The sequence below is a fragment of the Thamnophis sirtalis genome, unplaced genomic scaffold (genome assembly GCF_051295495.1).
Source record: "Thamnophis sirtalis isolate CommonGarterSnake01/CBP01778 unplaced genomic scaffold, rThaSir2_p1.2 scaffold_7, whole genome shotgun sequence".
In the NCBI taxonomy this organism is placed as follows: domain Eukaryota; kingdom Metazoa; phylum Chordata; class Lepidosauria; order Squamata; family Natricidae; genus Thamnophis; species Thamnophis sirtalis.
Window position 1 is genome coordinate 93,782,728 of NW_028261387.1, and position 11,778 is coordinate 93,794,505.

An 11,778-nucleotide genomic window follows, 5' to 3' on the forward strand; every position below is an offset into this window, starting at 1 on the left:
TTGGAAAATCACTTGCATTTTGTCAAGCGTGCCTCCTGCAAAATCCAAGAAAGGAAACCCCCCCAAACTCCGCTGATTTAGGGGTAAAGGTACTTTTACGGGATACGAAATGAAAACAGCGAAGGTACAGCAAGATCTGAGACTAAAAGGCGCGAATGTGTACATATCAACAGTTGACCCAAATCCCCCCCTCCTGCGTCCAGTGATGGAGCATTTACAACTCTTGGAGGCAAAGTTAATTCCATGGATTAATTGTTCTATCAGGAAATTTCACCATGGTCAACTAGCAACAGTCAATTCACCATGACCAATCTGACATGGTCAACTAGCCATGGCTAACTCACCACCGCCAACTCATCACCGCCAACTCACCATGGTCAACTAGCAACAGTCAATTCACCATGACCAATCTGACATGGTCAACTAGCCATGGCCAACTCACCATGACCAGCTTGCCATGGTCAACTAGTCATAGCTAACTCATCACCGCCAACTCACCACGGTCAACTAGCAACAGCCAACTCACCATGGTCAACTTGGCATGGTCAACTAGCCATGGCCAATTCACACCAGCCAACTCATTGTGGGACAACTCACCATGACCAAATCACCATGGCCAACTTTCCATGGCCAACTCACCTCATCCAACTCATCAGGGTCAACTAGCAACACCATGAGACAACTCGGTGCGGGATAAGAGTTACACTCAAAGAAATAGTGGAGTCATTAATGAATGGATGCAAAAAAGAGGGAGAGAATGCAATGAGAACGAAAAAAATTAAAATGTTTTTAATTTTTTATTTTCAACAATTACATTAAACTGTCCAATTGTCTTGCAGTGAGTTGTACACCGACTGTGGAAAGTTGTCCCATTGCAGTTCACACAATCATAATTTGCATTTTTTCTCCCCCTGTTTCCCGGTGTTTACGTCTGGTTTTGAGCAAAGATCACCCATTGGGGGAATCAGATTTGCGTAACTGCTGTGACATTTGTTTAACGACTGCAGAATTTGCTTAAACAACCCCTGTTAAAAAAAACAATCATTGCAGCCTTGAATCCGGTCACCGAATGCCTTGACTTACGACTGCCACAATGTACAACTCTTCATTCCGAGCTCAATTACCGTCAAAAAGACGAGGACTGCGAATTGGTTTTAAATCTGCCCCCAAGTTCCTGTTACGGGAACTATAAAACCATTTCCACCCTTTTGTTCCCTGTTGATAGGTATAGTGAGGGAGTGCCATCAAACCGTCTGCCTGGAGCACCTTGCCAAGGTAGGAAAAACTGGATCGTAAAATTGATTTTATGGCACTTTAAAGAAAAATGAAAACACCGTATACATTTTTTTTTTACAGATGGCTGTAATTGCAACGGACCGGAGAAAACGCCAACTGTTCAATTCAAGGCGAGGTTTTTCTACCCTTGAAATAATATAATACAATTTAAGGATGTTTCACTGCAACATTAATTTCTTGTTAGTGCCTAAATCTCTGGCAAAGTGCTAGTTCTTAAAAGCTGCCCCCGATGTGTCTGAATGTTTGCTCCCTTCGGCGCCTTGGGAATACGATTGGCCTAGTTTTAAAAATTCAGCATAAAACCCCACATGTGCCACCGTTCCTTGCAATGAAACACTTTCCAAGGCAAAAAGTTGTGTGTCTTTTATGTTGCATTTGATACACGCATTCTGTCTTCCAGTTATTGGCTTAATGCCAGTAACTGTGAGAAGGATCTTGGAGTCCTAATGGACAATCACTTAAATATGAGCCAGCCGTCTCTGGCAGCAGCCAAAAAAGCCAGTTGTTCTGAGCGAGGCTTCCCAAGAGCATGAAGCAAACTCCTGGTCCAGACAAAAAACCCTTTTATTAATTGACTGCGAATTCTGCTCATTCGCATCCAGCAAAGTCTTTCAAGGGAGGATTTATAGTCACAGACTTTATCTGGCTTGGAGAGCTGCCAGGCCGAACTCTGCAAGGAGTCTTGGAGAGTCACAAACCAATAAAGCGAACTAATTGTCTCCTGCAAACTGAATGAGAAATAAGGAATAGAATAGAATTAAGGAATAGCATAAAATAGAATAGAATAGAAATAAGGAATAGCATAAAATAGAATAGAATAGAATAGAATAGAATAGGAATAAGGAATAGAATAGAAATAAGGAATAGAATAGAATTAAGGAATAGCATAGAATAGAATACAAATAAGGAATAGGATAAAATAGAATAGAATAGAAATAAGGAATAGGATAAAACAGAATAGAATAGAAAAGAAAAGGAATGGAATAGAAATAAGGAATAGAATAGAAATAAGGAATAGAATAGAAATAAGGAATGGAATAGAAATAAGAGAATAGAATAGAAATAAGGAATGGAACAGAATAGAATTAAGGAATAGCATAGAATAGAATAGAAATAAGGAATAGCATAAAACAGAATAGAAAAGAAAAGGAATGGAATAGAAATAAGGAATAGAATAGAAATAAGGAATAGAATAGAAATAAGGAATGGAATAGAAATAAGAGAATAGAATAGAAATAAGGAATGGAACAGAATAGAATTAAGGAATAGCATAAATAGAATAGAATAGAAATAAGGAATAGCATAAAACAGAATAGAAAAGAAAAGGAATGGAATAGAAATAAGGAATAGAATAGAAATAAGGAATAGAATAGAAATAAGGAATGGAATAGAAATAAGAGAATAGAATAGAAATAAGGAATGGAACAGAATAGAATTAAGGAATAGCATAGAATAGAAATAAGGAATAGCATAAAACAGAATAGAAAAGAAAAGGAATGGAATAGAAATAAGGAATAGAATAGAATAAGGAACAAGAACAAGACTAGAAGACCTCCAAGGTCCCTTTCAACTCTATTCTATGTCTACGGAGATTCTCCGTCGTCTTCGGTGTCATGGTTGTCCCAAAGGTGCTTTTTTCAAGAGGCAACTGGACTTTCTTGTTGTTGTTTTTTATTTGAAGACGTTTCACTTCTCATCCAAGGAGCTTCTTCTATCTCTGACTGGATGAAGAGGAATGGAAGGATTTATACCCTCTTGCAGACAGCTGGTCCTTTGCATCCTTTGTAGGGAGCCGTTGAGGCCACTTGGAGGTTTATCTCTGTCCTCAGGGTCACCTGAGTGGTGCAAATGGGTGCGGGTCTTGGATGAGAAGAAAAACGTCTTCAAAGAAAAAGCGGAAAGTCCAGTTGCTTCTTGAAAAAAAAGGACTTTGAGGTCTATTATTCTATGTTCCACCTTCCCTTATCTCCTGGGTTTTTCAAACACACTGTCACACAAATGGAAAAGATGCTCGGATGCCCCGTGGCTACCAGATATGAAATTGTTCTGGGCATCATATTGAATACAAAGACCAAACTCAACCTCTACGCTCTCTTAAAATTGAACTGCAAGGTAAGTGTGCAATTTTGCTGTCTAATGCTTCGAGTCTCCTGTTTTCACACTGTGTAATAGACATTGATATTCCATAATTAGGCTTTCTAACAAATGCATTTTTAGGTAACAAAAAAAAGAAAAGAAAAGAAAAGAAAAGAGCCACGTGCTTTCTGGGATAATGTACCCCGTACGGCTGAATTCCACAGCCGGGGATAGTATTGAGAAAAAGGGTCACATCCCAGCAGCTCAGAAATTTCCCAGACTCTTCTAGGATCAAATTGGAGACCAAAGAGAGTTGACGGCGCAACTTAAGTCATTCAAGAAATGCTGGGGTGGGATTGAGCCGTTTGGGCGAACCGGATGCTAATTTTACATCTAGTTCGCTGAACCGAAGCAAGGACTGGCTGGCCACGCCCACCCTATCCCTCCCAGGAGTCTCCACACGGCCTGGTTTTTTTAAAAAATAAAGTTTTATTGCAATTTTCCTTTTCCTCATCGTACATACTTTACGGACAGAGTGTTGACTGGGTCACATTTTATACATCTCATTTATAATTAATTATATATATATATATATATATATATATATATATATATATATATATATATATATATATATATATATATATATATATATATGTTTTTTTTATTTGTGCTGATAAATAAATAAAGGAAGACTAGTATAGATCTATTTCAAGCTATTTAGCTCTCATCAGCTAGCCATATCCTTACTGGGATTCGATATATATATATATTGTATATGTATATTCTAATTTCCCCACTTCCATTAAAATTCATCTCTTTTACATAATCTTTTCTTTTTTCCCCCATTAATTCATTTAAGCTTAGATATCATTGCTAAACACCTGATCTTTACAAATTAATCATTTTTGACCACTGTTTTGCTGTGCCAACTTCAAATATTATTTTCTTTACATATTTATCTTTTCTCATTTCATTTTTATATATAGTTCTGTCCCCCCTTCTTTGCTCATTCAAAGACGACAGGCAGACAGACTTAAAAGGAAAGAACTTTATCAGTCCTCGGCTCAGACTGGCTGCGAGCCCAAAAATAAACATAAATAAAGTCTCTGGCAAGAAGATAACAGAATGCAAAAACAAAGATCTCTTACCAAACAATTCACTTCTCCAAGTGTCTCCTTGAATCAGGGTTACAGAAAGCAGATCACTTATCCAAGTGTCTCTCACAAACAAACCACGACCGATGAATGATGAACGTTGACTTCTGCAACCAGGGCGTGGCACCATCAGTCCTTTTATCTCCAAAAGACCACACTAACGAGCCCCAGCTGCATTGTTAATCTTGCATCCCGACTCAACTCATAGCAAACATCTGCTGAGTCACAACAGTTAACATCACCATATGTCCTATATTTCATCTTTTTTAAACAATTTTTCCATGTGTTTATCACCTGCTTTTATTATTTATACAAATAACTCAAGGTGATGTGAATATGCCAAAAGTTTCCTCCCCCTCCTCCTATTTCCCCCCCCCACGACGACAACCCTGCGAGGTAGGTTGGGCTGAGTGAGAGAGTGAAACCCTGGATACAAATTCCAGATTTTGGCAAAACCATTGAATGTTGGGAGTGGCCTGCCTGCAGGACGTTGGAAACGGATGTAAAGGATGTGGAAATGAGGGTGGATAAAAATCGTCGATTTTATATATATATATATATATATATATATATATATATATATATATATATATATATATATATATATATATATATATATATATATATATATATATATATATATATATATATATATATATATATATATATATATATGTTGTGACTCAGCAGAAGTTTGCTGTGAGTTGAGTCGGGATGCAAGATTAACAATGCAGCTGGGGCTCGTTAGTGGCGTCTTCTGGTGATAAAAGGACGGATGGTGCCACGCCCTGGTTGCAGGAGTCAACGTTCATCATTCATCGGTCGTGGTTTGTTTGTGAGAGACACTTGGAGAAGTGATTGGCTTTCTGTAACCCTGATTCAAGGAGACACTTGGAGAAGTGAATTGCTTTGTAAGAGTTTTGTTTTGCATTCTGTTATCTTCTTGTCAGAGACTTTATTTATGTTTATTTTTGGGCTCGCAGCCAGTCTGAGCCGAGGACTGATAAAGTTCTTTCCTTTTAAGTTTGTCCGCCTGTCGTCTGTTAACGAGCGAAGAAGGGGGGGACAGAACATATATATTAAAAAAATCAGATTTTTAAATTTTAAATTGGATTTTTTTCTTCTATTTATCAAATTTATTTTAATAAAAATGATTTTGGAGTTAAAAAAAATCTATCTAAATCTATCTATCTTCTACTTAAGGTACAGGAATAATTTAGTTTATTCAGCATGAAATAGAGCTTAGTTATGTAGCATATGAGGCTGTATATTCTGCAATATTGGGACTGCCGGTGAGTCAACAGCAGGTCAGAGGAGAAGGAGACAACAGTTGCTCTTTAAAAAATGATGATTTAAATTGAGTCGATTTAAAGCAAGCCTTTTTACTAGTGATTCAAATCGGGATTTAAATCGACTTGATTTAAATCAAATCCACCCTGGTTGAAATGCATTCAATCCCATTGAAAACTGATCATAGGATTGCCTTTGCCCAGAAATGGAAAAAAAGAAATTAATTCCAAGCGAAGATGAAATAATAAGAAAGGTTATGGATTGTGCTGAAATGGACAAACTAACTAAAGAAATCCAGGGAAAAGAAGAATCAGAATTCTACCAGATATGGGATAAATGGTAGAGGTGGATGGAGGAAAGAAATAAAAATCAATGAAGGAATATAACAAAAAATAATAGTTATGAGTAAAATAAGAGGGTTAAGAATGGTGAAATCCAAATGAAATACAATAGAAGGGGAAATAATATAAGCTGAGTGGTATTGATTGATGATTGCTACTAGAAAGAACAGGAAGCTCCTGTTCGTATTGTATTGTGTAAATGTGATGTACGTCTAAATTTTGTGTGTGTATGTTTGTTAATAAAAAAAAATAGCAATAGCAATAGCAATAGCAGTAGACTTATATACCGCTTCATAGGGCTTTCAGCCCTCTCTAAGCGGTTTACAGAGAGTCAGCATATTGCCCCCAACAATCTGGGTCCTCATTTTACCCACCTCGGAAGGATGGAAGGCTGAGTCAACCCTGAGCCGGTGAGATTTGAACCGCTGAACTGCTGATCTAGCAGTAGCCTGCAGTGCTGCATTTAACCACTGCGCCACCTCGGAAAAAAAGAAAACTGATCATAAGTACCTTTTGGGTGCGTAATTTCCACCGCTCACTAAATGACCAGTCGTAATTCAAGGACTATTGATTCTGCCACGATACCACAGAGGTCTTCCTAGACTGGGTTTCTGTAGACGTCACTCTAGTGGCTGTCTCTATGCTCTGACAGATTTCTTTAAGCCAGGGTGAGCAAACCACAGACCACAACTCTTCCCCCCACCCCACCCCGTTGTGGGCAAATTCTCTTCTTCACCCATCACAAAGCACAGCGATCCTTCCTCAACATCTTTTATTGACCCGATAATCCCTGGAGGAGTGGCGTCCGGGCCACTGAATGGAGCCAGCAGTGTATTTAATGGCCAGATGCCTTTCCTGTTGCCAGTGTGGAGTTTTATTCAGCAGATATATTCTCAGTGTGTCCAGAGCCGTGATGGGTTTCAAATTTTTTAGAACCTCTTCTGTAGGTGTGGCCTGCTTTGTGGGAGTGACTTGCCGGCCATGTGACTGGGTGGGAGTGGCTTGCCAGCCATGTGACTGGGTGGGTGTGGCCAACTTGTAAAATGTGGTGAAACTCACTTAGCAACGCTCTTGCTTAGCAACCAAAATGTTGGCTCAGAAACTGGCATTTGAAGCACACAAGTATTAGGGCTGTCAAGTTACAAGACCCTTGCACCCCTAACCCTTTAGAAAAAAAAAACCCAGGGGTGTTCAAACTTGACAGCTTTAAGACTTGTGGACTTCAACTCCCAGAATTCCTCTTCCAGTCATGTTGGCTCAGGAACTCTGGCATTGAAGTGTGCAAGTCTTAAAGCTGTCACGTTACAAGACCCTCACACCCCTAACCCTTTAGAAGAAAAACCCCCAGGGGTGTTCAAACTTGAAAGCTTTAAGACTTGTGGACTTCAACTCCCAGAATTCCTCCTCTCGCTCTCCATCTTGATGCTGTGCGGACGGGCGGAGGGAGGGACCTGGAACCGGTTCTAAACGGCGCTGGAGATTTGTAGAACCTCTTCTATAGAAGAGCTTAGAACTGGCAGGAACCCACCCCTGGTCCAGAGAAAGAAATACTTACCTCTACCCAGAATTGAACTCACAGCCTCCTGATGGTAGAGGCATGAGCTGCACCTCTAGGCCTCCGCACCACTCCTCTTTCCCATCAATCCTTCCTGCGGTTGGAAAAAAAACACCAACGCTTGACTCTGCCAACCGAACGCATTCGCGCAGAGCTCCAGACCTTCGCTAAACCACCACATTACAGTTTACGGTGTTGTGCGAACATCCCTACTGTTTTGGGTCACACACCCCACCGGCAAAAAATGCAAACGGAGCATTTGAGGCCCATGAAAAGCATAATGGGTTTAACAGTCCTTCCGCGACGAGCCGGTGCTCATCGCTGAACCAACACAAAAACCCACAAAAATAGTTTCGCAGCTGTCTCTCTAATATTATCACAGGCCAATTCCACTGAGAAGATTCATCGTGCCTCAAAGAAGCTGGTTTTTTCTTTCTTTCTTTCTTTTCTTTTCTTCGGCAACTTTTCTGCCAAGAAAATTGGAAATTAAGCCTCTTGGGCAGGCAGCCCCAGATTAAAATGGAATGGAAATTATCTGGAGCCGCCACGACATTTTCACACTCGTTCCCAAATCCACTGCAGGAAGTTTGGCGCCCACCACTCTCCTAGGAGAATGAAATATTCTAGGAAATATTAAAAAGGCAGAACATTATAGCTCCCTGGATGAGAAATGGGGAAACATGATGTTGCAAAGCAGTCTCCCCCCCATCTTCGCTAAAAGCTCCAGAAAGGTTGGGCTGGCTTATCTACAAGACAAAAGACTTTCGGGACATAACACCTTGTTTCCCAAAAAATAAGACCTGCCCAGATAATAAGCCCAATTGGCCTTTTGAGCGCATGCACTAAAATAAGTCCTCCCCTGAAAATAAGCCCTCCCCCCAAATATTTAAACCCATGTGCAGTCAGTCCCCGCCATTTCCTGGGTTGGAAAAAATGGTGAGTTCCTGCCAGTTCTAAGCTCTTCTATAGAGGAGGTTCCACAAATTTACAGGGCCGTTTAGAACCGGTTCCAGCTCTGTCCCCCCTCCCGTCCTCACATCATCAAGATGAAGAGTGAGAGGAGGAATTCTGGGAGTTGAAGTCCACAAGTCTTAAAGCTCTCAAGTTTGAACACTCCTGGGATTTTTTTTTCTAAAGGGTTAGGGGTGCAAGGGTCTTGTAACCTGACAGCTTTAAGACTTGTGTGCTTCAAATGCCAGAGTTCCTGAGGCAACATGACTGGAGGTGGAATTCTGGGAGTTGAAGTCCACAAATCTTAAAGCTGTCAAGTTTGAACACCCCTGGGTTTTTTTTCTAAAGGGTTAGGGGTGCAAAGGTCTTGTGACTTGACAGCTTTAAGACTTGCGTGCTTCAAATGCCAGAGTTTCTGAGCCAACATTTCGGTTGCTAAGCAAGAGCGTTGTTAAGTGAGTTTCATCACATTTTACAAGTTGGCCATGCCCACCCAGTCACATGACTGCCAAGCCACTGCCACTCAGTCACATGACTATGAAGCCACTCCCACCCAGTCACATGGCTGGCAAGTCACTCCCACAAAGCAGGCCACACCTATAGAAGAGGTTCTAAAGTTTTTTGAAACCCACCACTGGAGGGAACATACTCCAGTGGTGCCTCACATGGACCTGCCATCCACGTGGAACGGCCTCACGCGCACTTCAACTTCAACTCCCAGAATTCCTCAGCCTATGTTCCTTAAGATGGGTGGACTTCAACTCCCAGAATTCCCCAGCCTTTGTTATTTAAGATGGGTGGACTTCAACTCCCAGAATTCCTCAGCCTTTGTTCTTTAAGACGAGTGGACTTCAACTCCCAGAATTCCCCAGCCAGTCATGCTTTAAAATGGGTGGATTTAAACTCCCAGAATTCCCCATTCACCTGGGGGAATTCTGGGAGTTGAAGTGCACCTCTTTTAAAGCCCACAGGCTGAGGGACTCTGGGAATTGAAGTCCACTCCCTTCAGCTTTCAAGCTCCCCATCCCACCCCAATTTAAATCATAAGGGAAAACAACTGGTGCCCTTTTCCCGCTCTTCCCCGAGAAGGGGAACAAGCAGAGCGAGAGCCCATTAATTTCCACTCCGAGACGAACAAGCCACCTTGCCCTTTCGCTGGCCGAAAGCAGAGAGGTCCCCGACGTGCTTAATTTTAGATCTCCTCTCCCACCAGGCGCCACTAAACGGCACCTGGCTGAAAGCTGGGCTCTTGGCTGCCGAGCTTCAGGGAGAGGAAGGCAAGTCAAAGCCATTATTTTTAGCGCAAGAGAACGGCGCCCATTATCTCCGACTATCAGGAACTGACTGTGTGGGAATGGCCATTCATTAAGACGTCGACGCTTCGGGCTTGCCAAGGCCCATAAATTGCCTTCGGGAGACTTCACACGCAGCTCTGTCATAGTGTGAGGACAGTGGAAGCTTACAGCGGGTCTGAAACGGGGCCTTCGCCACGAGATAGTCCTCGGCTTACGACGGTTCGAAATTCTAATGCTGCTGAAAAAAAGCGACTTACGGAAGACGTGAAGAGAGTAGTAATGACAAGAGTCGGAAGGGACATTGTAGGTCATCTAGTCCAACCCCCTGCTCAAGCAGGAGACTCCGTACCATTTCTGACCATCTCTCAGACTTACGACCATGATCAATGTTGGATGCTCGGCAACTGCCTCATCTTTACGACAGGTCGCAGTGTCCCAAGATCATGTGATGTCATTTAGCGAATTTCTGACAAGCAAAGTCAATGGGAAGCCGAATTCACTTAACGACTATGTCACTAACTGAACAACTGCAGTGATTTGCTTGACAACTGTGCCAAGAACAGTCGTACCACGAGGCAAGACTAACTTAACAACTGTCTCCCTTAGCAGCGGGAATTTTGGCCTCACTTGTGGTCGTACGTCAAGGACTACTTGTACAGGCAGTCCTCGACTTACAACAGTCTGTTTAGTGACTGTCCCGAACTTACCACAGCGCTGAGTTATGACCATTTTTCACATTTACGATCATTTCGGCATCCCCATGGTCAGGCGATCAAAATTCAGACGCTCGGCATCTGATTCACATTTAGGACGGTTGCAATGTCTCCTTTTGCGACCTTCTGACCAGCAAAGTCAATGGGGAAAGCCCGATTCACTTAACAACCATCACTAATGTAACAACTGCAGTGATTCCCTTCACAACTGCGGCATTGAAAAGTCGTGAGTGGGACAAAACTCACTTCTCAGATTTCTCACTTAGCCACCATAAATTCTGCGCTCAACTGTGGTCGTAACTCGAGGACTACTGGTAATTATTTAAAAAGGGAGGGCAATAGAATAGAATGGAATAGAAAATATGGAATGGAACAGAATAGAATAACAAGAGTTGGAGGGACTTTGGAGGTCTTCTAGTCCAACCCCCTGCTCAAGCAGGAGACTCTTACAGATTTACAGAATAACAGAGCTGTAAGGGACCTTGGAGGTCTTCTAGTCCAGCCCCCTGCTCAAGCAGGAGACATTTACAGAATTACAGAATAACAGAGTTAGAAGGGACCTCAGAGATCTTCTAGTACAACCCCCTGCTCAAAACAGTAAGCCTTACAGAATTACAGAATAACAGCGTTGGAAGGGACCTTGAAGGTCTTCTAGTCCAACCCCTGCTCAAGCAGGAATCCCTTACAGAATTACAGAATAACAGAGTTGGAAGGGACCTTGGAGGTCTTCTAGTCCAGCCCCCTGCTCAAGACAGTGAGCCTTACAGAATTACAGAGTAACAGAGTTGGAAGGGACCTTGGAGGTCTTCTAGTCCAGCCCCCTGCTCAAGACAGTGAGCCTTACAGAATTACAGAATAACAGCGTTGGAAGGGACCTCAGAGGTCTTCTAGTCCAACCCCCTGTTTAGGCAGGAAACTCTACACCAGTAATTTTAAACTTCTTTGAAGTCGCTTGCTTTTGTCACCTGGCTGGATTCACACAAGAGACCCTAAAATAGTTTGAAAAAATCATATTTTAACCCCCCGGAAGCAGACTTCCAGGACCCTGAATCCATCCAAACCTGTAGTTTCAACGTTGTAATTATCTATTTGTCAGAAAGGGGA

At 41.9% G+C, this 11,778-nt stretch overlaps 1 protein-coding gene across 1 annotated transcript in view; it reads right to left on the bottom strand.

Annotated features, from left to right (window-relative positions):
• The window catches only part of LOC148044777 (tyrosine-protein phosphatase non-receptor type substrate 1-like), a 143,815-nt gene that overhangs the window by 34,561 nt on the left and 97,476 nt on the right, over positions 1 to 11,778 (bottom strand). The gene's annotated exons all lie outside the window — the stretch shown is intronic.